Below are 21352 nucleotides of genomic sequence, written 5' to 3'. Positions count from 1 at the left end.
ACGTCATTCTCCTAATGAGGTGATCCCGTTAATCAAATAACAACTCATGTCTATGGCTAGGAAACATAACCATCTTTGATTAACGAGCTAGTCAAGTAGAGGCATACTAGTGACACTTTGTTTGTCTATGTATTCACACATGTATTATGTTTCCGGTTAATACAATTCTAGCATGAATAATAAACATTTATCATGATACAAGGAAATATATAATACTTTATTATTGCCTCTAGGGCATATTTCCTTCAGTCTCCCACTTGCACTAGAGTCTATAATCTAGATTACATAGTAATGATTCTTACACCCATGGAGTCTTGGTGCTGATCATGTTTTGCTCGTGGAAGAGGCTTAGTCAACGGATCTGCTACATTCAGATCCGTATGTATCTTGCAAATTTCTATGTCTCCCACCTGGACTAAATCCCGGATGGAATTGAAGCGTCTTCTGATGTGCTTGGTTCTCTTGTGAAATCTGGATTCCTTTGCTAAGGCAATTGCACCAGTATTATCACAAAAGATTTTCATTGGTCCCGATGTACTAGGTATGACACCTAGATCGGTTATGAACTCCTTCATCCAGACTCCTTCATTCGCTGCTTCCGAAGCAGCTATGTATTCCGCTTCACACGTAGATCCCGCCACGACACTTTGCTTGGAACTGCACCAACTGACAGCTCCACCGTTCAATGTAAATACGTATCCGGTTTGCGATTTCGAATCGTCCGGATCAGTGTCAAAGCTTGCATCAACGTAACCATTTACGATGAGCTCTTTGTTACCTCCATATACGAGAAACATATCCTTAGTCCTTTTCAGGTATTTCAGGATGTTCTTGACCGCTGTCCAGTGATCCACTCCTGGATTACTTTGGTACCTCCCTGCTAAACTTATAGCCAGGGACACATCTGGTCTGGTACACAGCATTGCATACATGATAGAGCCTATGGCTGAAGCATAGGGAACATCTTTCATCTTCTCTCTATCTTCTGCAGTGGTCGGGCATTGAGTCTTACTCAATCTCACACCTTGTAGTACAGGCAAGAACCCTTTCTTTGCTTGATCCATTTTGAACTTCTTCAAAACTTTGTCAAGGTATGTGCTTTGTGAAAGTCCAATTAAGCGCCTTGATATATCTCTATAGATCTTAATGCCTAATATATATGCAGCTTCACCGAGGTCTTTCATTGAAAAACTTTTATTCAAGTATCCCTTTATGCTATCCAGAAATTCAATATCATTTCCAATCAGTAATATGTCATCCACATATAATATCAGAAATACTATCGAGCTCCCACTCACTTTCTTGTAAATAGAGGCTTCTCCAAAAGTCTGTATAAAACCAAATGCTTTGATCACACTATCAAAGCGTTTATTCCAACTCCGAGAGGCTTGCACCAGTCCATAAATGGATCGCTGGAGCTTGCACACTTTGTTAGCTCCCTTTGGATCGACAAAACCTTCCGGTTGCATCATATACAACTCTTCTTCCAGAAATCCATTCAGGAACGCAGTTTTGACATCCATTTGCCAAATTTCATAATCATAAAATGCGGCAATTGCTAACATGATTCGGACAGACTTAAGCATCGCTACGGGTGAGAAGGTCTCATCGTAGTCAATCCCTTGAACTTGTCGAAAACCTTTCGCAACAAGTCGAGCTTTATAGATAGTAACATTACCATCAGCGTCAGTCTTCTTCTTGAAGATCCATTTATTTTCAATGGCTTGCCGACCATCGGGCAAGTCAACTAAAGTCCATACTTTGTTCTCATACATGGATCCTATCTCGGATTTCATGGCTTCAAGCCATTTTGCGGAATCTGGGCTCACCATCGCTTCTTCATAGTTCGTAGGTTCACCATGGTCTAGTAACATGACCTCCAGAACAGGATTACCGTACCACTCTGGTGCGGATCTTGATCTAGTTGACCTACGAAGTTCAGTAATAACTTGATCTGAAGTTTCATGATCATTATCATTAACTTCCTCACTACTTGGTGTAGGTGTCACAGAAACTGATCTCTGCGATGATCTACTTTCCAATAAGGGAGCAGGTACGGTTACCTCATCAAGTTCTACTTTCCTCCCACTCACATCTTTCGAGAGAAACTCCTTCTCTAGAAAGGATCCATTTTTAGCAACAAATATCTTGCCTTCGGATCTGTGATAGAAGGTGTACCCAACGGTCTCCTTTGGGTATCCTATGAAGACACATTTCTCCGATTTAGGTTCGAGCTTATCAGGTTGAAGTTTCTTCACATAAGCATCGCAACCCCAAACTTTAAGATACGACAACTTTGGTTTCTTGCCAAACCATAGTTCATAAGGCATCGTCTCAACGGATTTCGATGGTGTCCTATTTAGAGTGAATGCAGCCGTCTCTAAAGCATAACCCCAAAACGATAGCGGTAAATCAGTAAGAGACATCATAGATCGCACCATATCTAGTAAAGTGCGATGACGACGTTCAGACACACCATTACGCTGTGGTGTTCCGGGTGGCGTGAGTTGCGAAACTATTCCGCATTGTTTCAAATGTAGACCAAACTCGTAACTCAAATATTCTCCTCCATGATCAGATCGTAGGAATTTTATTTTCTTGCTACGATGATTTTCAACTTCACTCTGAAATTCTTTGAACTTTTCAAATGTTTCAGACTTATGTTTCATTAAGTAGATATACCCATATCTGCTCAAATCATCAGTGAAGGTGAGAAAATAACGATATCCGCCACGAGCTTCAATATTCATCGGACCACATACATCTGTATGTATGATTTCCAACAAATCTTTTGCTCTCTCCATAGTTCCGGAGAACGGTGTTTTTGTCATCTTGCCCATAAGGCACGGTTCGCAAGTACCAAGTGATTCAAAATCAAGTGTTTCCAAAATTCCATCAGTATGGAGTTTCTTCATGCGCTTTACACCGATATGACCCAAACGGCAGTGCCACAAATAAGTTGCACTGTCATTATTAACTCTGCATCTTTTGGTTTCAACATTATGAATATGTGTATCACTACTATCGAGATTCATTAAAAATAGACCACTCTTCAAGGGTGCATGACCATAAAAGATATTATTCATATAAATAGAACAACCATTATTCTCTGATTTAAATGAATAACCGTCTCGCATTAAACAAGATCCAGATATAATGTTCATGCTCAACGCTGGCACCAAATAACAATTATTTAGGTCTAAAACTAATCCCGAAGGTAGATGTAGAGGTAGCGTGCCGACGGCGATCACATCGACTTTGGAACCATTTCCCACGCGCATCGTCACCTCGTCCTTAGCTAAACTTCGCTTAATCCGTAGCCCCTGTTTTGAGTTGCAAATATTAGCAACAGAACCAGTATCAAATACCCAGGTGCTACTGCGAGTATTAGTAAGGTACACATCAATAACATGTATATCACATATACCTTTGTTAACCTTGCCATCCTTCTTATCCGCCAAATACTTGGGGCAGTTCCGCTTGCAGTGGCCAGTCTGCTTACAGTAGAAGCACTCAGTTTCAGGCTTAGGTCCAGACTTGGATTTCTTCTCCTGAACAGCAACTTGCTTGCTATTCTTCTTGAAGTTCCCTTCTTCTTCCCTTTGCCCTTTTTCTTGAAACTAGTGGTTTTACTGACCATCAACACATGATGCTCCTTTTTGATTTCTACCTCCGCTGCCTTTAGCATTGCGAAGAGCTCGGGAATCGTCTTATCCATCCCTTGCATGTTATAGTTCATCACGAAGCTCTTGTAGCTTGGTGGCAGTGATTGAAGAATTCTGTCAATGACGCAATCATCCGGAAGTTGAACTCCCAGTTGAATCAAGTGATTATTATACCCAGACATTCTGAGTATATGCTCACTGACAGAACTATTCTTTTCCATCTTGCAGCTATAGAACTTATTGGAGACTTCATATCTCTCAATCCGGGCATTTGCTTGAAATATTAACTTCAACTCCTGGAACATCTCATATGCTCCATGACGTTCAAAACGTCGTTGAAGTCCCGGTTCTAAGCCGTAAAGCATGGCACACTGAACTATTGAGTAGTCATCAGCTTTGCTTTGCCAGACGTTCATAACTTCTGGTGTAGCTCTTGCAGGAGGCCTGGCACCTAGCGGTGCTTCCAGGACGTAATTCTTCTGTGCAGCAATGAGGATAATCCTCAAGTTACGGACCCAGTCCGTGTAATTGCTACCATCATCTTTCAACTTAGCTTTCTCAAGGAACGCATTAAAATTCAACGGAACAACAACACGGGCCATATATCTACAATTAACATAGACAAGCAAGATACTATCAGGTACTAAGTTCATGATAAATTTAAGTTCAATTAATCATATTACTTAAGAACTCCCACTTAGATAGACATCTCTCTAATCATCTAAGTGATTACGTGATCCAAAGCAACTAAACCATGACCGATTAACACGTGAGATGGAGTAGTTTCAATGGTGAACATCACTATGTTGATCATATCTACTATATGATTCACGCTCGACCTTTCGGTCTCTGTGTTCCGAGGCCATATCTGTATATGCTAGGCTCGTCAAGTTTAACCCGAGTATTCCGCGTGTGCAACTGTTTTGCACCCGTTGTATTTGAACGTAGAGCCTATCACACCCGATTAACACGTGGTGTCTCAGCACGAAGAACTTTTGCAACGGTGCATACTCAGGGAGAACACTTTTATCTTGAAATTTTAGTGAGAGATCATCTTATAATGCTACCGTCAATCAAAGCAAGATAAGATGCATAAAGGATTAACATCACATGCAATCAATATAAGTGATATGATATGGCCATCATCATCTTGTGCTTGTGATCTCCATCTCCGAAGCACCGTGCTTGTGATCACCATCTCCGAAGCACCATCATGATCACCATCGTCACCGGCTCGACACCTTGATCTCCATCGTAGTATCGTTGTCGTCTCGCCAACTTATTACTTTTACGACTATCGCTACCGCTTAGTGATAAAGTAAAACTATTACATGGCGATTGCATCTCATACAATAAAGCGACAACCATATGGCTCCTGCCAGTTGCCGATAACTCGGTTACAAAACATGATCATCTCATACAACACATTATATCACATCATGTCTTGACCATATCACATCACAACATGCCCTGCAAAAACAAGTTAGACGTCCTCTACTTTGTTGTTGCAAGTATTACGTGGCTGCTATGGGCTTAGCAAGAACCGTTCTTACCTACGCATCAAAACCACAACGATAGTTTGTCAAGTTGGTGCTGTTTTAACCTTCGCAAGGACCGGGCGTAGCCACACTCGGTTCAACTAAAGTGAGAGAGACAGACACCCGCCAGTCACCTTTAAGCAACGAGTGCTCCGAACGGTGAAACCAGCCTCGCGTAAGCGTACGCGTAATGTCGGTCCGGGCCGCTTCATCTCACAATACCGCTGAACCAAAGTATGACATGCTGGTAAGCAGTATGACTTATATCGCCCACAACTCACTTGTGTTCTACTCGTGCAAAGCATCAACGCATAAAACCAGGCTCGGATGCCACTGTTGGGGAACTTAGTAATTTCAAAAAATTTCCTACGCACATGCAAGATCATGGTGATGCATAGCAACGAGAGGGGAGAGTGTTGTCCACGTACCCTCGTAGACCGACAGCGGAAGCGTTATCACAACGCGGTTGATGTAGTCGAACGTCTTCACGATCCGACCGATCAAGTACCGAACGCACGGCACCTCCGAAGTTCTACACACGTTCAGCTCGATGACGTCCCTCGAACTCCGATCCAGCTGAGTGTTGAGGGAGAGTTTCGTCAGCACGACTGCGTGGTGACGATGATGATGTTCCACCGACGCAGGGCTTCGCCTAAGCTTCGGGACGGTATTATCGAGGTGTAATCTGGTGGAGGGGGGCACCGCACACGGCTAAAATATCGTATATCAAGTGTGTTCTTAGGTGCCCCCCTGCCCCCGTATATAAAGGAGCAAGGGGGAGGCCGGCTGCCTATGGGGCGCGCCAAGGAGAGGGGGGGAGTCCTCCTCCTAGTAGGAGTAGGACTCCCCTTTCCTAGTCCTACTAGGAAAAGAAGGGGGGAAGGAAAGAGAGGGAGAGGGAGAGGGAAAGGGGGCTGCGCCCCCCCTCTCCTAGTCCAACTAGGACTCCTCTGGGAGGGGGCGCACCACCTCCTGGCTGCTGTCCTCTCTCTCCCCTCAAGGCCCACTAAGGCCCAATACTTCCCCGGGGGGTTCCGGTAACCCTCCGGCACTCCGGTTTAATCCGAAACTTCTCCGGAACACTTCCGGTGTCCGAATATAGTCGTCCAATATATCAATCTTTACGTCTCGACCATTTCGAGACTCCTCGTCATGTCCGTGATCACATCCGGGACTCCGAACAACCTTCGGTACATCAAATCACATAAACTCATAATATAACTGTCATCGTAACTTTAAGCGTGCGGACCCTTTGGGTTCGAGAACTATGTAGACATGACCGAGACACCTCTCCGGTCAATAACCAATAGCGGGACCTGGATGCCCATATTGGCTCCCACATATTCTACGAAGATCTTTATCGGTCAGACCGCATAACAACATACGTTGTTCCCTTTGTCATCGGTATGTTACTTGCCCGAGATTCGATCGTCGGTATCTCGATACCTAGTTCAATCTCGTTACCGGCAAGTCTCTTTACTCGTTCCGTAATACATCATCCCGCAACTAACTCATTAGTCACAATGCTTGCAAGGCTTATAGTGATGTGCATTACCGAGTGGGCCCTGAGATACCTCTCCGACAATCGGAGTGACAAATCCTATTCTCGAAATACGCCAACCCAACAAGTACCTTTGGAGACACCTGTAGAGCACCTTTATAATCACCCAGTTACGTTGTGACGTTTGGTAGCACACAAAGTGTTCCTCCGGTAAACGGGAGTTGCATAATCTCATAGTCATGGGAACATGTATAAGTCATGAAGAAAGCAATAGCAACATACTAAACGATTGGGTGCTAAGCTAACGTAATGGGTCATGTCAATCACGTCATTCTCCTAATGAGGTGATCCCGTTAATCAAATAACAACTCATGTCTATGGCTAGGAAACATAACCATCTTTGATTAACGAGCTAGTCAAGTAGAGGCATACTAGTGACACTTTGTTTGTCTATGTATTCACACATGTATTATGTTTCCGGTTAATACAATTCTAGCATGAATAATAAACATTTATCATGATACAAGGAAATATATAATACTTTATTATTGCCTCTAGGGCATATTTCCTTCAGCCAACAAAGATGAGCCGCGGCCGGCAGGACCCTCGGGCCGGCGCCCCACCGAGCCACCTCATGCCAGCGCTGGGAGGACCGGGGGTGCTGCGGTTATGGTGCACTCTCCCCCTCCTCGCCAGCCGCCGTGGGCGTCGGCCCGTCATGACGACGCTTGTGATAACATCTCCATAGCGTCGTCCGACCCGCGGACCCGCCGCGACCAGCGCCAAGTTCTTCGAGAACGAGCTCACGAAGATGCTCGAACCACTATCGAGCGCCGACGTGATACACGCCACCAGTCGGACAAGCGGGCGGGACCCGCTATGGACCACCCAGCGCCGGGGGGCTCCGGCGGCCTACCTTACGAGGTGGGCTGCCCAGCCTTTACCCGTGAGCTGCGGTAGTTCCAGTGGCCGTCCCACCGCACGTTCAAGCCCGACATAGGAAGTTGGAAGCAGCGGGTTTGGTGAGAGGACTGCTCCATCCGACGTGGTTGGCCAATCCGGTAGTGGTGCGCAAAGCAAATGGGAAGTGGAGGCTGTGTATTGACTACACAGACATCAATAAGGCTTGTCCCAAGGACCCCTTCCCATAGCCGCGCATCGACCAGATTGTCGACTCCATGGCCGGGTGTGATCTGCTGTCATTCCTCGACGCCTACTCAGGCTACCACCAAATCTTTATGACAAGAGAAGATGAAGAGAAGACAGCATTGATCACCCCATGTGGTACGTATTGCTTTTTACGGATGCCTTTCGGGTTGAAGAGTGCTGGCTCGACGTTTACAAGGGCAGTCCAAATTGGTTTTGAACCCCAGCTCCATAGAAATATGGAGGCATACATGGATGACATAGTGGTCAAAACCAAGGACGGGGCAACCCTTGTGCAAGATCTCGAAGAGACGTTTGCCAACCTGCGCAAGATCAACCTTAAGCTGAATCCTGAGAAGTGTGTCTTCGGCGTTCCGTCCGGCAACCTTCTCGGATTCTTTGTGTCGCAGCGCGGGATCGAGGCAAACACAGACAAAATCAAGGCTATTGAACAGATTGAGGCGCCCAAGCGGATCAAGGATGTGCGTCGGCTCACCGGCTGCGTCGCCGCCATGAGCCGGTTCATCTCCAAGTCCGCCGAGCGCGCCCTTCCCTTCTTCAAAATCTTGAAGAAGGCAGGTCCGATGGAGTGGACCCCAGAAGCCGAGCCGACATTGCAGGATCTGAAGAAATACCTTTACTCCACGCCAATACTGGTTGCGCCTAAGCCACAAGAACCGTTGCTGCTGTACCTAGCGGCAACGAATCAAGTGGTCAGCGCCGCACTGGTGGCACAGAGGGAGGTCGACGAGGAGGCAGTGGCGATAGCAGAACCAGCGGACGGCGAGCCAAAGATTCCCCCGGCAGGACCTGGTGCCGGCAAGGCAAGGCCCCCGGCAGAGTCCGACGCCATCGGGGCAACACCCGCACAGTCAAGCGAAGTGGTGCAGAAGAAGAAGATGATGCAGCACCCGGTTTACTTTGTCAGCTCCCTCTTTGCAGGGGGCTAGGTCGAGGTACTCCGGTGTGCAGAAATTTCTCTTCGGCCTCCTTATGGCCTCGAGGAAGCTGCGTCATTACTTCCAAGCCCACGAGATCACTGTCGTCACCCGCCTCCCGCTACAACGGATACTGCACAACCCAGATGCGACCGGATGGATTGTGGAATGGGCCTTGGAGTTGTCGAGCTTTGGGTTGAAGTTTGAAAGTACTTCGACAATCCAGAGCAGAATCTTGGCAGAGTTCATTGCAGAATGGACCTCAACACCTGACGAAGAAATCCAAGAGACCGTTCTCCCCGGCAAGGAAGCAGACTGCGACTGGATCATGTACTTTGATGGGGCTTTCTCACTGCAAGGCGCCGGTGCCGGTGTGCTGCTTGTCGCACCCACCGGAGAGCACCTCAAGTACGTGATCCAGATGCACTTTCCCAGGGAGATGTCCACAAACAACACTACTGAGTACGAGGGGCTGCTTGCCGGTCTCAGGATCGCGGCGGACCTCGGGGTGAAGAAGCTCATCATCAGGGGTGACTCGTAGCTTGTTGTCAGACAGGTCAACAAGGATTACCAGAGCCCATTGATGGAGGCCTACATAGATGAAGTGAGGAAGCTGGAGGAGCGCTTTGACGGTATCCAAGCGCACGTTCCCCAAGCGGAGAACGACATCGCCGATTACCTGTCGAAGCGTGCTGCATTCAAGCTACCTATGGAACCAGGTACCTTTTTGCTCCAGTTAACTCAGCCATCCATCGAACCATCAACAGGGCAGAACAAGCGAAGGAAATCAGGTCCCGGCGAGTATTTTCCTACCGAGCCCCCCGGGGCTGCCGGCAAGGATGCTGCCGTGGACGCTGAGCCTGCCAGAGAGCAACTGGCTCTGGCAGGGCGTCGAGCCCTGGCCGTAGAGACATCCGCTCCCATGGCAGAGGAAATGCCTTTGGTCCTTGCCGTCGAGCCCCAGGCTCCGGCGTGGGCGCAGCATACTGTCCGATTCCTCCAAACAGGGGAACTTCCCGAGGAGCAGGAAGAAGCGGAAAAGGTAGTCCGTCGGTCTGCCCTATACCAGTTCGTCGATGACGTCCTGTACAGGAGAAGGCCGAACGGTGTGAGATTGAAGTGCATCCCCCGGGAGGAAGGACTGGAGCTGTTGGCAGACATACATGGAGGTATATGTGGCTCCCACATAGGGTCGAGGGCCCTTACCGGGAAGGCGTTCCGGCAAGGTTACTTCTGGCCCACCGCCCTCCACGATGCGACGATACTAGTAACCAAGTGTGAAGCGTGTCAGTTCCATTCAAAGAAGCTTCATCAACCGGCTCAAGCCCTTCAAATAATCCCTCCCTCCTGGCCATTCTCGGTCTGGGGGCTCGACATACTGGGCCCTTTCCCCCGTGCTGTCGGGGGCTTTGAGTACTTGTACGTTGCAATCGACAAGTTCACAAAGTGGCCAGAGGTGGAACCAGTGAGGAAGGTGACAACCCAGTCAGCCGTCAAGTTCTTCAAAGGACTAGTCTTCCATTTTGGTGTGCCAAGCAGAGTCATCACCGGCAACGGCACGCAGTTCACAAGCCACACCTTCATGCAGTACATTCAAGACCTCGGCAGGAAGGTCTGTTTTGCTTCCGCGGCACACCCCCGGAGCAACGGCCAAGCAGAGAGGGCGAACGCTGAAGTGTTGGAGGCATGAGAACGAAGACCTTTGACAGGCTGCACAAGAGCGGAAGGCGCTGGATTGATGAGTTGCCGGCGGTTCTTTGGTCGATCAGGACGACGCCAAATCGAGCCACCGGTCAGACACCATTCGCCCTAGTATACGGGGCGGAGGCAGTTCTCCTCACGGAACTCATATACGGGTCACCTCGAGTGCTCGCTTATGATGAGCTTGAGCAAGAGCAGTTGCGGCAAGATGATGCGACGCTCCTTGAGGAAGATCGTCTTCGGGCGGCTGTGAGAGCAGCACGCTACCAGCAAGCCTTGCGGCGCTACCGTATCCGCAAGGTTCATGCCCGAAGCTTTGAGGAAGGCGACCTTGTTCTTCGGCGCGTTCAGTCGGCCAAGAATTCCAACAAGTTGACGGAGAAGTGGGAAGGCCCTTATTGGGTAATACAAGTCACCAGGCCCGGCGCAGTCCGCCTGGAGACCGAAGATGCCGTTCCAGTGAGCAACTCCTGGAACATTGAGCATCTTCGCAAGTTTTACCCATAAGGCGCGGCTTGCCGGGCTCCCCGACAAGGCACCTTTTGTACAAGCCTTGCCGGCAAGGCATGTAACCCTTTGTACAAAGCCAGGCGCAGACCCTGAGCACAAATAAATGAAGCGCTATCACCCTAAGTTATAGCATGCATGCTAGGTCGAGTCTCTTCCTTGGTTAGGGTTGATAGTGCTTAGCGGCGACTAACCCCTAGCCTAGAGGTTGAGTGCGCGTCTCTCTGTTCTTTTCTGTTCTCCTTTGGTTCGCAGGGCACATGAGCACTTCTGCTGAGCTACTTGGAAGAAAGAGAACGGACCGGCGTCCCGACCCCGGCAAACCAGAGTTGCCGGGGGTTGCAAGTACAAGGATCCAACCGCGGCGAGACAAGGTTGCCGGGGGCTGCAGATCCACATAAGTCTTTCATCCTCTGTCATGCATTTCAGAACGGAACTGGGGCATGTGAAACCTCATTTTATCTCCAGGCTACCTTGCTCCCCTTTTTCCTATACCTAAGGATTATCTCCTAGGTCTGGATTTGGTTGTAGCCGCGGCGGCAAGGAGATAGAACGAGGAGCCTAAGCCCACTTCATCCCTGCCTCCGCCAAGAGCGCGAGAATGGTCGAGTGGAGTGAGGGGGACGGCAAGGCCTGTTGCCGGGCAAAAAACGTTTATCTTAAACAAGAACAAGGATTCGCTCCATGTCGCGGGGTCTACCCGCAAACAAAACCCCGGCAAACATCCCTTTTTCATTAAAAACATCCCACACAGGTACAATTCGTACGGAATGAAAAACATGAGCAAGGGGATTACAAGTTCTAAATTTAATGAAGGCCCGCAGGCTTACAAACTAAAAAAGAGATGAGATGCCCGTAATCCCTTTCTTGTCCCTCTCCTCAGGAGGCAGGTCAAGAAGGCTAAAGGGCAAAAGGGGCGCCTAGGCGAGCTACGAGCAGCAGAAAGCACCAAGAGAACACCTCGGTGGCTACCCAAGGGTGGGCCGGTGATGACGGTGCTGGGAAAGGAGCTGGAAGACGAGGCGGCAGGACCGGCAATACGTGATGAAGGCGTCGCTGCCCGCGTACTCCGAGTTGACGGCCTTGCCGCCTGCCCTCTTCCTCTTCCGCAGCCTCCCGACGCCAGCCGCCCAAGGAGACAGCCCCGAGAAGTTCAAGGAGCTGGCCCCTCCCCCGGCGAAACCCCGCCGGAGGAGCGGCCAGGTGCAGATGCTGCTGCTGCCGCACCCGCCCAGGCGCGGGGTGTCCGACGCCTAGTCGGACTCGTCCCCATCATCTGCCCCATTGTCCTCCTCGTCACTATCGCTCGAGGAAGATCTTCCATCGTCGGAGTCTCTGTCGGAGGAGCTCTCCACGCAGCACTTCAGGCGAGTTCCAAACTCTCCGAAGACCTTGACGGAGAGCAGGCCGTCCTCCATTAATTTGAAGTAGAGGACGAGCCCTGCCGTCAGGCTGTGGATGTGAGCGAACGTCTTCCATCCACGGCAGAGGTACATGACCCGAGGAGCCGGGAAGTCAACGTCGACCCGCGTGCCCCCATTCCCACAGCCCCTCATGTGCAACCTGAGGGTCTGGGGCGGGTCACGCCCCATCACCCGAGCAAACGGGGCGGGGAGACGAAGACGACGACACGGAGGCCGACGCAACCTGATGAAGAACTCGCAGGGCTGGTCTTCAACGTGGCCCTCCGTCGAGAAAGGCATCATTGGCGGGGGCGAGGCCGGCGCGCCGCCCCGTCCTCCTCTTCCCCGAGCTCCGCGACCTCTGCCGCGGTCGCGCCCACGGCCTCGTCCCCTCCCCCTTCCCCTCGCGGCCGGCTCCACCACCGCGGGCTCAGGAGGAGGAGGGATGCGTTGTCGAGCGGCAACCCTCGCCGCCACCGTCGAGGGACCGGATCCCCTTCTCCATGGCAGGTGAGTCGAAGAAGCAGAAGCAGGAGGAGATAGAAGATAGAAGAATACGGGATGCCATCCCCCCCTTCCCTCTCCTTATAAAGGGGCGGGGTCGGGGCTCGGCCCCCCCGCTCGACCAATCCAGACACCAGAGGCGCAGGGGATCGAGACCGACCCGCTGCCCCAACCAGCGACAGCCCGGTTTCCCGCCTCCACCTCTTGCCACCCCAGGCGCATGAAGGACGCGTGGCGGACATGCATAACTGAGGGGACGGGTGAAGCGACCTCTCCCCACCCCGTGATCGTGGGGTGTGGACGCCTTGAAGACCGCGCCCCGGCCCCGTTCAGTAAATGAGCCGCGCCTCCACGCCTCCCTCTTTTTACGGGGAAGGCGCGAGCCGCCCCTTTACTGCGATGTGATGCATGCGTGCGGAAACCGTCCCACGCATGCCGCCCACATCACACGCACCCCTCCACGTCGCGCATTCGACGCGGGTCGTGGGAAGCGCAGCGCGCGAAAAGTTCTACCGCGATAAAAACCGCCCCGCCTGCCCGCGCACCATTTTGGGCCTGGCCCAACAACGTGTCGCGCTTATGTGTGGCCCAGGCCCGGGGGCTCCTGTCGGTGTACAAAAGAGGGGGCGCACTTTTGTACCCCTTTACCTGTGCATGGATAGTCGGAGCCGCGCCCACGGCCGCACCAAGCAGAGCGGGAGCAGGTGAACCAAGGTAAAACCAAAGCTCAAGACAGCCAGAGCAACGCCAAGATCAAGACCGCAAAGAAGCAGAGAGGCAAAGCAGGCTCCCCGGCAAGACCCTTGCCGGGGCGGCTCGCCCACGCCAGCGGAGTGAGCTACCCTTGAGCCCACGGGTTCCAACTCAACCAACCACGTTGGAACTAGGGCTCGGGAGGCACCTCCATGGTGGCATGCAGATCTTTGTGAAGACAAGGAATGTTCAAGATCAGATGAGGATTAAAAGACAACGGTCCTCGGCAAGATCCTTGCCGAGGAGAGCCACAAGACCCCCGACAAGATCCTTGCCGGGGATGACAGCGCGCCACGGCAAGACCCTTGCCGGGCCACCCGGCAAGGCCCTCACCGAGGACGCCAGCAGGGCCACTGCCAGACCCGCACAAACCAAGTCTCCGCCGCCGTTCGCATGCAGCTGCCAGCTCAACCAGCTGAGCGGGCACCTGCGTTGCCACATGCAGCTCCCAGGCCAACTCATCAAGCGCCTGCGTGGTGGCATGCAGATCTTCGTGAAGGCTCCACCGCCGCGCCACCTCAGCTGCCTGCCTGCCTACGTGGCGCTGCACGCATTGCTGGCCAGGGCGCGTGTCGAAGCGAGGAGGAGCGGTGACGGACGGGACGGGCCTCGCCCCCGTCCCCGATAAAGCTAGGGGACACCTCAGCGGTGCATTAAATGCATCTTGTCCTGTAATACGAGCGATAAGCTCGCAATAATGTACGCCTTTCCACCTCCTGTATGCCACTGTGGCAGCCCCTTTCGACTATAAAAGGAGGCCCATGGCATACTGGAGAAGGATTCGGCTCTTTGGAACCACGCACCCACCATAGCTAGTTCGAGAGCTCAAGAACTCTCTGAAATACATCCACCAAAGCAGGACTAGGGTTTTACGCATCCTCGCGGCCAGAACCTGGGTAAACGATCCTTGTGCTGATTACTAATCCTGCTCTTCTCGCAACCCTGCGCCCCGACAATCGTAGTAGGGATTCTTGTGATCCCATAGGTGTCGTTCCACACCGACACCTTCTCCCACTTGGAATAGGAAAGGGGGGGCGAATCCTACTAGGTTTGGAGTCCTAGTAGGACTTCCCCCCCATGGCGTGCCACCCCCCTTGGCCGGCCTCCTCCTCCCCCTCCTTTATATACGTGGGGAGGGGGGCACCCTAGAACACACAAGTTGATATTTTAGCCGTGTGCGGTGCCCCCCTCCACAGTTACACAACTCGGTCATATCGTCGTAGTGCTTAGGCGAAGCCCTGCGCTGGTAACTTCATCATCACCGTCGCCACGCCGTTGTGCTGACGAAACTCTCCCTCGGCCTCAACTGGATCAAGAGTACGAGGGACGTCATCAAGCTGAACGTGTGCTGAACACGGAGGTGCCATATGTTCGGTGCTAGGATAGGTCGGATCGTGAAGACGTATGACTACATCAACTGCGTTGATAAAATGCTTCCGCTTTCGGTCTACGAGGGTACATGGACACACTCTCCCCGCTCGTTGCTATGCTTCTCCTAGAGAGATCTTGTCGTAGGATTTTTTTCAAATTATTGCGTTCCCCAATAGTGGTATCAGAGCCAGGTCTATGCGTATATGTTATATGCACGAGTAGAACACAAAGAGTTGTGGGCGATAATAGTCATACTGCTGACTGGCATGTCATACTTTGATTCAGCGGTATTGTTGGATGAAGCGGCCCAGACCGACATTACATGACCGTGTTCATGAGACTGGTTCTACCAACGTGCTTCGCACACAGGTGGCTAGTGGGTGTCTGTTTCTCCAAGTTTAGTTGAATCGAGTTTGACTACACCCGGTCCTTGTTGAAGGTTAAACAACACACTTGACGAAAAATCATTGTGGTTTTGATGCGTAGGTAAGAACGGTTCTTGCGAAGCCCGTAGCAGCCACGTAAAACTTGCAACAACAAAGTAGAGGACGTCTAACTTGTTTTTGCAGGGCTTGCTGTGATGTGATATGGTCAAGACTTAATGATATATAAATTGTTGTATAAGATGATCATGTTTTGTAAAAGTTATCGGCAACTGGCAGGAGCCTTATGGTTGCCGCTTTATTGTATGAAATGCAATCGCCATGTAATTGCTTTACTTTATCACTAAGCGGTAGCGATAGTCATAGAAGCAATAGTTGGCGAGACGACAATGATGCTACAATGGAGATCAAGGTGTAAAGCCGGTGATGATGGTGATCATGATGGTGCTTTGGAGATGGAGATCAAAGGCAGAAGATGATGATGGCCATATCATATCACTTATATTGATTGCATGTGATGTTTATCCTTTATGCATCTTATTTCGCTTAGTACGGTGGTAGCATTATAAGATGATCTCTCACTAAATTTCAAGGTACAAGTGTTCTCCCTGAGTATGCAATGTTGCTACAGTTCGTCGTGCCGAGACACCATGTGATGATCGGGTGTGATAAGCTCTACGTTCACATACAACGGGTGCAAGCCAGTTTTGCACACGTAGAATACTCGGGTTAAACTCGACGAGCCTAGCATATGCAGATATGGCCTCGGAACACTGAGACCGAAAGGTCGAGTGTGAATCATATAGTAGATATGATCAACATAGTGATGTTCACCATTGAAAACTACTCCATCTCACGTGATGATCGGACATGGTTTAGTTTATATGGATCACGTGATCACTTAGATGATTAGAGGGATGTCTATCTAAGTGTGAGTTCTTAAGTAATATGATTAATTGAACTTTAATTTATCATGAACTTAGTACCTGATAGTATTTTGCATGTCTATGTTGTTGTAGATCAATGGCCCGTGCTACTGTTTCTTTGAATTTTAATGCGTTCCTAGAGAAAGCTAAGTTGAAAGATGATGGTAGCAACTACACGGACTGGGTCCGTAACTTGAGGATTATCCTCATTGCTGCACAGAAGAATTACGTCCTGGAAGCACCGCTAGGTGCAAGACCCGCTGCAGGAGCAACTCCGGACGTTGTGAACGTCTGGCAGAGCAAAGCTGATGACTACTCGATAGTTCAGTGTGCCATGCTTTATGGCTTAGAACGGGGACTTCAATGACGCTTTGAACGTCATGGAGCATATGAGATGTTCCAGGAGTTGAAGTTAATATTTCAAGCAAATGCCCGGATTGAGAGATATGAAGTCTCCAATAAGTTCTACAGCTGCAAGATGGAGGAGAATAGTTCTGTCAGTGAACATATAATCAGAATGTTTGGTACCACAACCACTTGACTCAACTGGGAGTTAATCTTCCTGATGATAGTGTCATTGACAGAGTTCTTCAATCACTGCCACCAAGCTACAAAAGCTTCGTAATGAACTATAATATGCAAGGGATGGAAAAGACTATTCCCAAGCTCTTTGCGATGCTAAAGGCTGTGGAGGTAGAAATCAAGAAGGAGCATCAAGTGTTGATGGTTAACAAGACCACTAGTTTCAAGAAAATGGGTAAAGGGAAGAAGGGGAACTTCAAGAAGAATGGCAAGCAAGTTGCTGCTCAAGTGAAGAAGCCCAAGTCTGGACCTAAGCCTGAGACTGAGTGCCTCTACTGCAAAGGGACTGGTCACTGGAAGCGGAACTGCCCCAAGTATTTGGCCGATAAAAAGGATGGCAAAGTGAAAGGTATATTTGATATACATGTTATTGATGTGTACCTTACTAATGCTCGTAGTAGCGCCTGGGTATTTGATATTGGTTCTGTTGCTCATATTTTCAACTCGAAACAGGGGCTACGGATTAAGCGAAGATTGGCTAAGGACGAGGTGACGATGCATGTGGGAAATGGTTCCAAAGTCGATGTGATCGCCGTCGGCACGCTACCTCTACATCTACCTTCGGGATTAGTTTTAGACCTGAATAATTGTTATTTGGTGCCAACGTTAAGCATGAACATTATATCTGGATCTTGTTTGATGTGAGACGATTAATCATTTAAATCAGAGAATAATGGTTGTTCTATTTATACGAGTAATATATTTTATGGTCATGCACCCTTGATGAGTGGTTTATTTTTGTTGAATCTCGATAGTAGTGACACACATATTCATAGTATTGAAGCCAACAGATATAAGTTTAATAATGATAGTGCAACTTATTTGTGGCTCTACCATTTAGGTCATATTGGTGTAAAGCGCATGAAGAAACTCCATGCTGATGGGCTTTTGGAATCACTTGATGCTTGTGAACCATGCCTCATGGGCAAGATGACTAAGACTCCGTTCTCCGGAACAATGGAGCAAGCAACAGACTTGTTGGAAATAATACATACCGATGTATGCGGTCCGATGAGTGTTGAGGCTCGCGGCGGGTATCGTTATTTTCTGACCTTCACAGAAGATTTGAGCAGATATGGATATATCTACTTGATGAAACATAAGTCTGAAACATTTGAAAAGTTCAAAGAATTTCAGAGTGAAGTGGAAAATCATCATAACAAGAAAATAAAGTTTCTACGATCTGATCACGGAGGTGAATATTTGAGTTACGAGTTTGGTCTTCATTTGAAACAATGGGGAATAGTTTCGCAACTCATGCCACCTGGAACACCACAGCGTAATGGTGTGTCCGAACGTCGTAACCGCACTTTATTGATGCGATCTATGATGTCTCTTACTGATTTACTGCTATCATTTTGGGGTTATGCTTTAGAGACGGCTGCATTCACGTTAAATAGGGCACCATCTAAATCCGTTGAGACGACACCTTATGAATTGTGGTTTGGCAAGAAACCCAAGTTGTCGTTTCTTAAAGTTTGGGGTTGCGATGCTTATGTGAAAAAGCTTCAACCCGATAAGCTCGAACCCAAATCGGAGAAATGTATATTCATAGGATACCAAAAGGAGACTGTTGGGTACACCTACTATCACAGATCCGAAGGCAAGATATTCGTTGCCAAGAATGGATCCTTTCTAGAGAAGGAGTTTCTCTCGAAAGAAGTGAGTGGGAGGAAAGTAGAACTTGATGAGGTAATTGTACCTGCTCCCAAATTGGAAAGTAGTTCATCACAGAAATCAGTTCCAGTGATTCCTACACCAATTAGTGAGGAAGCTAATGATAGTGATCATGAAACTTCAGATCAAGTTAATACCAACCTCGTAGGTCAACCAGAGTAAGATCCGCACCAGAGTGGTACGGTAATCCTGTTTTGGAGGTCATGTTACTTGACCATGACGAACCTACGAACTATGAGGAAGCGATGATGAGCCTAGATTCCGCGAAATGGCTTGAAGCCATGAAATCTGAGATGGGATCCATGTATGAGAACAAAGTATGGACTTTGGTTGACATTCCTGATGATCGGCAAACCATAGAGAATAAATGGATCTTCAAGAAGAAGACTGACGTTGACGGTAATGTTACTGTCTACAAAGCTTGACTTGTTGCGAAAGGTTTTCGACAAGTTCAAGGAGTTGACTACGATGAGACTTACTCACCCGTAGCGATGCTTAAGTCTGACCGAATCATGTTAGCAATTGCCGCTTTTATGATTATGAAATTTGGCAAATGGATGTAAAACCTGCATTCCTGAATGGATTTCTGGAAGAAGAGTTTTATATGATGCAACCAAAAGGTTTTATCGATCCAAAGGATGCTAACAAAGTGTGCAAGCTCCAGCGATCCATTTATGGACTGGTGCAAGGCTCTTGGAGTTGGAATAAACGTTTTGATACTATGATCAAAGCATAAGGTTTTATACAGACTTTTGGAGAAGCCTGTATTTACAAGAAAGTGAGTGGGAGCTCTGTAGCATTTCTAATATTATATGTGGATGACATATTGTTGATTGGAAATGATATATAATTTCTGGATAGCATAGAAGGATACTTGAATAAGAGTTTTTCTATGAAAGACCTCGGTGAAGCTGCTTACATATTGGGCATCAAGATCTATAGAGATAGATCAAGACACTTAATTGGACTTTCACAAAGCACATACCTTGACAAAGTTTTGAAGAAGTTCAAAATGGATCAAGCAAAGAAAGGGTTCTTGCCTGTGTTACAAGGTGTGAAGTTGAGTCAGACTCAATGCCCGACCACTCCAGAAGATAGAGAGAAAATGAAAGTCATTCCCTATGCTTCAGCCATAGGTTCTATCATGTATGCAATGCTGTGTACCAGACCTGATGTGTGCCTTGCTATAAGTATAGCCGGGAGGTAATCCAGGAGTGGATCACTGGACAGCGGTCAAGAACATCCTGAAATACCTGAAGAGGACTAAGGATATGTTTCTCATTTATGGAGGTGACAAAAAGCTCGTCATAAATGGTTATGTCGATGCAAGCTTTGACACTGATCCGGATGACTCTAAGTCACAATCCGGATACGTATTTATATTGAACGGTGGAGCTGTCAGTTGGTGCAGTTCTAAGCAAAGCGTCGTGGCGGGATCTACGTGTGAAGCGGAGTACATAACTGCTTTGGAAGCAACAAATGAAGGAGTCTGGATGAAGGAGTTCATATCCAATCTAGGTGTCATACCTAGTGCATCGGGTCCAACGAAAATCTTTTGTGACAATACTGGAGCAATAGCCTTGGCGAAGGAATCCAGATTTCACAAGAGAACCAAGCACATCAAGAGACGCTTCAATTCCATCCGTCATCAAGTGCCGGAAGGGGACATAGAGATTTGCAAAATACACACAGATCTGAATGTTGCAGACCCGTTGACTAAGCCTCTCTCACGAGCAAAACATGATCAGCACCAAGACTCCATGGGTGTTAGAATCATTACTATGTAATCTAGATTATTGACTCTAGTGCAAGTGGGAGACTGAAGGAAATATGCCCTAGAGGCAATAATAAAGTTGTTATTTATATTTCCTTATATCATGATAAATGTTTATTATTGATGCAATAATTGTATTAACCGGAAACTTAGTACATGTGTGAATACATAGACAAACAAAGTGTCCCTAGTATGCCTCTACTTGACTAGCTCATTAATCAAAGATAGTTAAGTTTCCTAGCCATAGGCATGTGTTGTCATTTGATGAACGGGATTACATCATTAGAGAATGATGTGATGGACAAGACCCATCCGTTAGCTTAGCACTATGATCGTTTAGTTTATTGCTATTGCTTTCTTCATGACTTATACATGTTCCTATGACTATGAGATTATGCAACTCCCGAATACCGGAGGAACACTTAGTGTGCTATCAAATGTCACAACGTAACTGCGTGATTATAAAGATGCTGTACAGGTGTCTCCGACGGTGTTTGTTGAGTTGGCATAGATCGAGATTAGGATTTGTCACTCCGTGTTTCAGAGAGGTATCTCTGGGCCCTCTCGGTAATGCACATCACTATAAGCCTTGCAAGCAATGTGAATAATGAGTTAGTTGCGGGATGATGCATTACGGAACAAGTAAAGAGACTTGCCGGTAACGAGATTGAACTAGGTATGATGATACCGACGATCGAATCTCGGGCAAGTAACATACCGATGACAAAGGGAACAACGTATGTTGTTATGAGGTTTGACCGATAAAGATCTTCGTAGAATATGGAGGAGCCAATATGAGCATCCAGGTTCCGCTATTGGTTATTGATCGGAGATGTGTCTCGGTCATGTCTACATAGTTCTCGAACCCGTAGGGTCTGCACGCTTAATGTTCGATGACGATTTGTACTATGAGTTATGTGATTTGATGTACCGAAGGTTGTTCGGAGTCCCGAATGAGATCACGGACATGACAAGGAGGCTCG

Source organism: Aegilops tauschii, chromosome 5 (assembly GCF_002575655.3).
Source record: "Aegilops tauschii subsp. strangulata cultivar AL8/78 chromosome 5, Aet v6.0, whole genome shotgun sequence".
NCBI lineage: Eukaryota > Viridiplantae > Streptophyta > Magnoliopsida > Poales > Poaceae > Aegilops > Aegilops tauschii.
The sequence above is the reverse complement of the archived record's forward strand: the minus strand, read 5'-3'. Positions refer to the sequence as shown.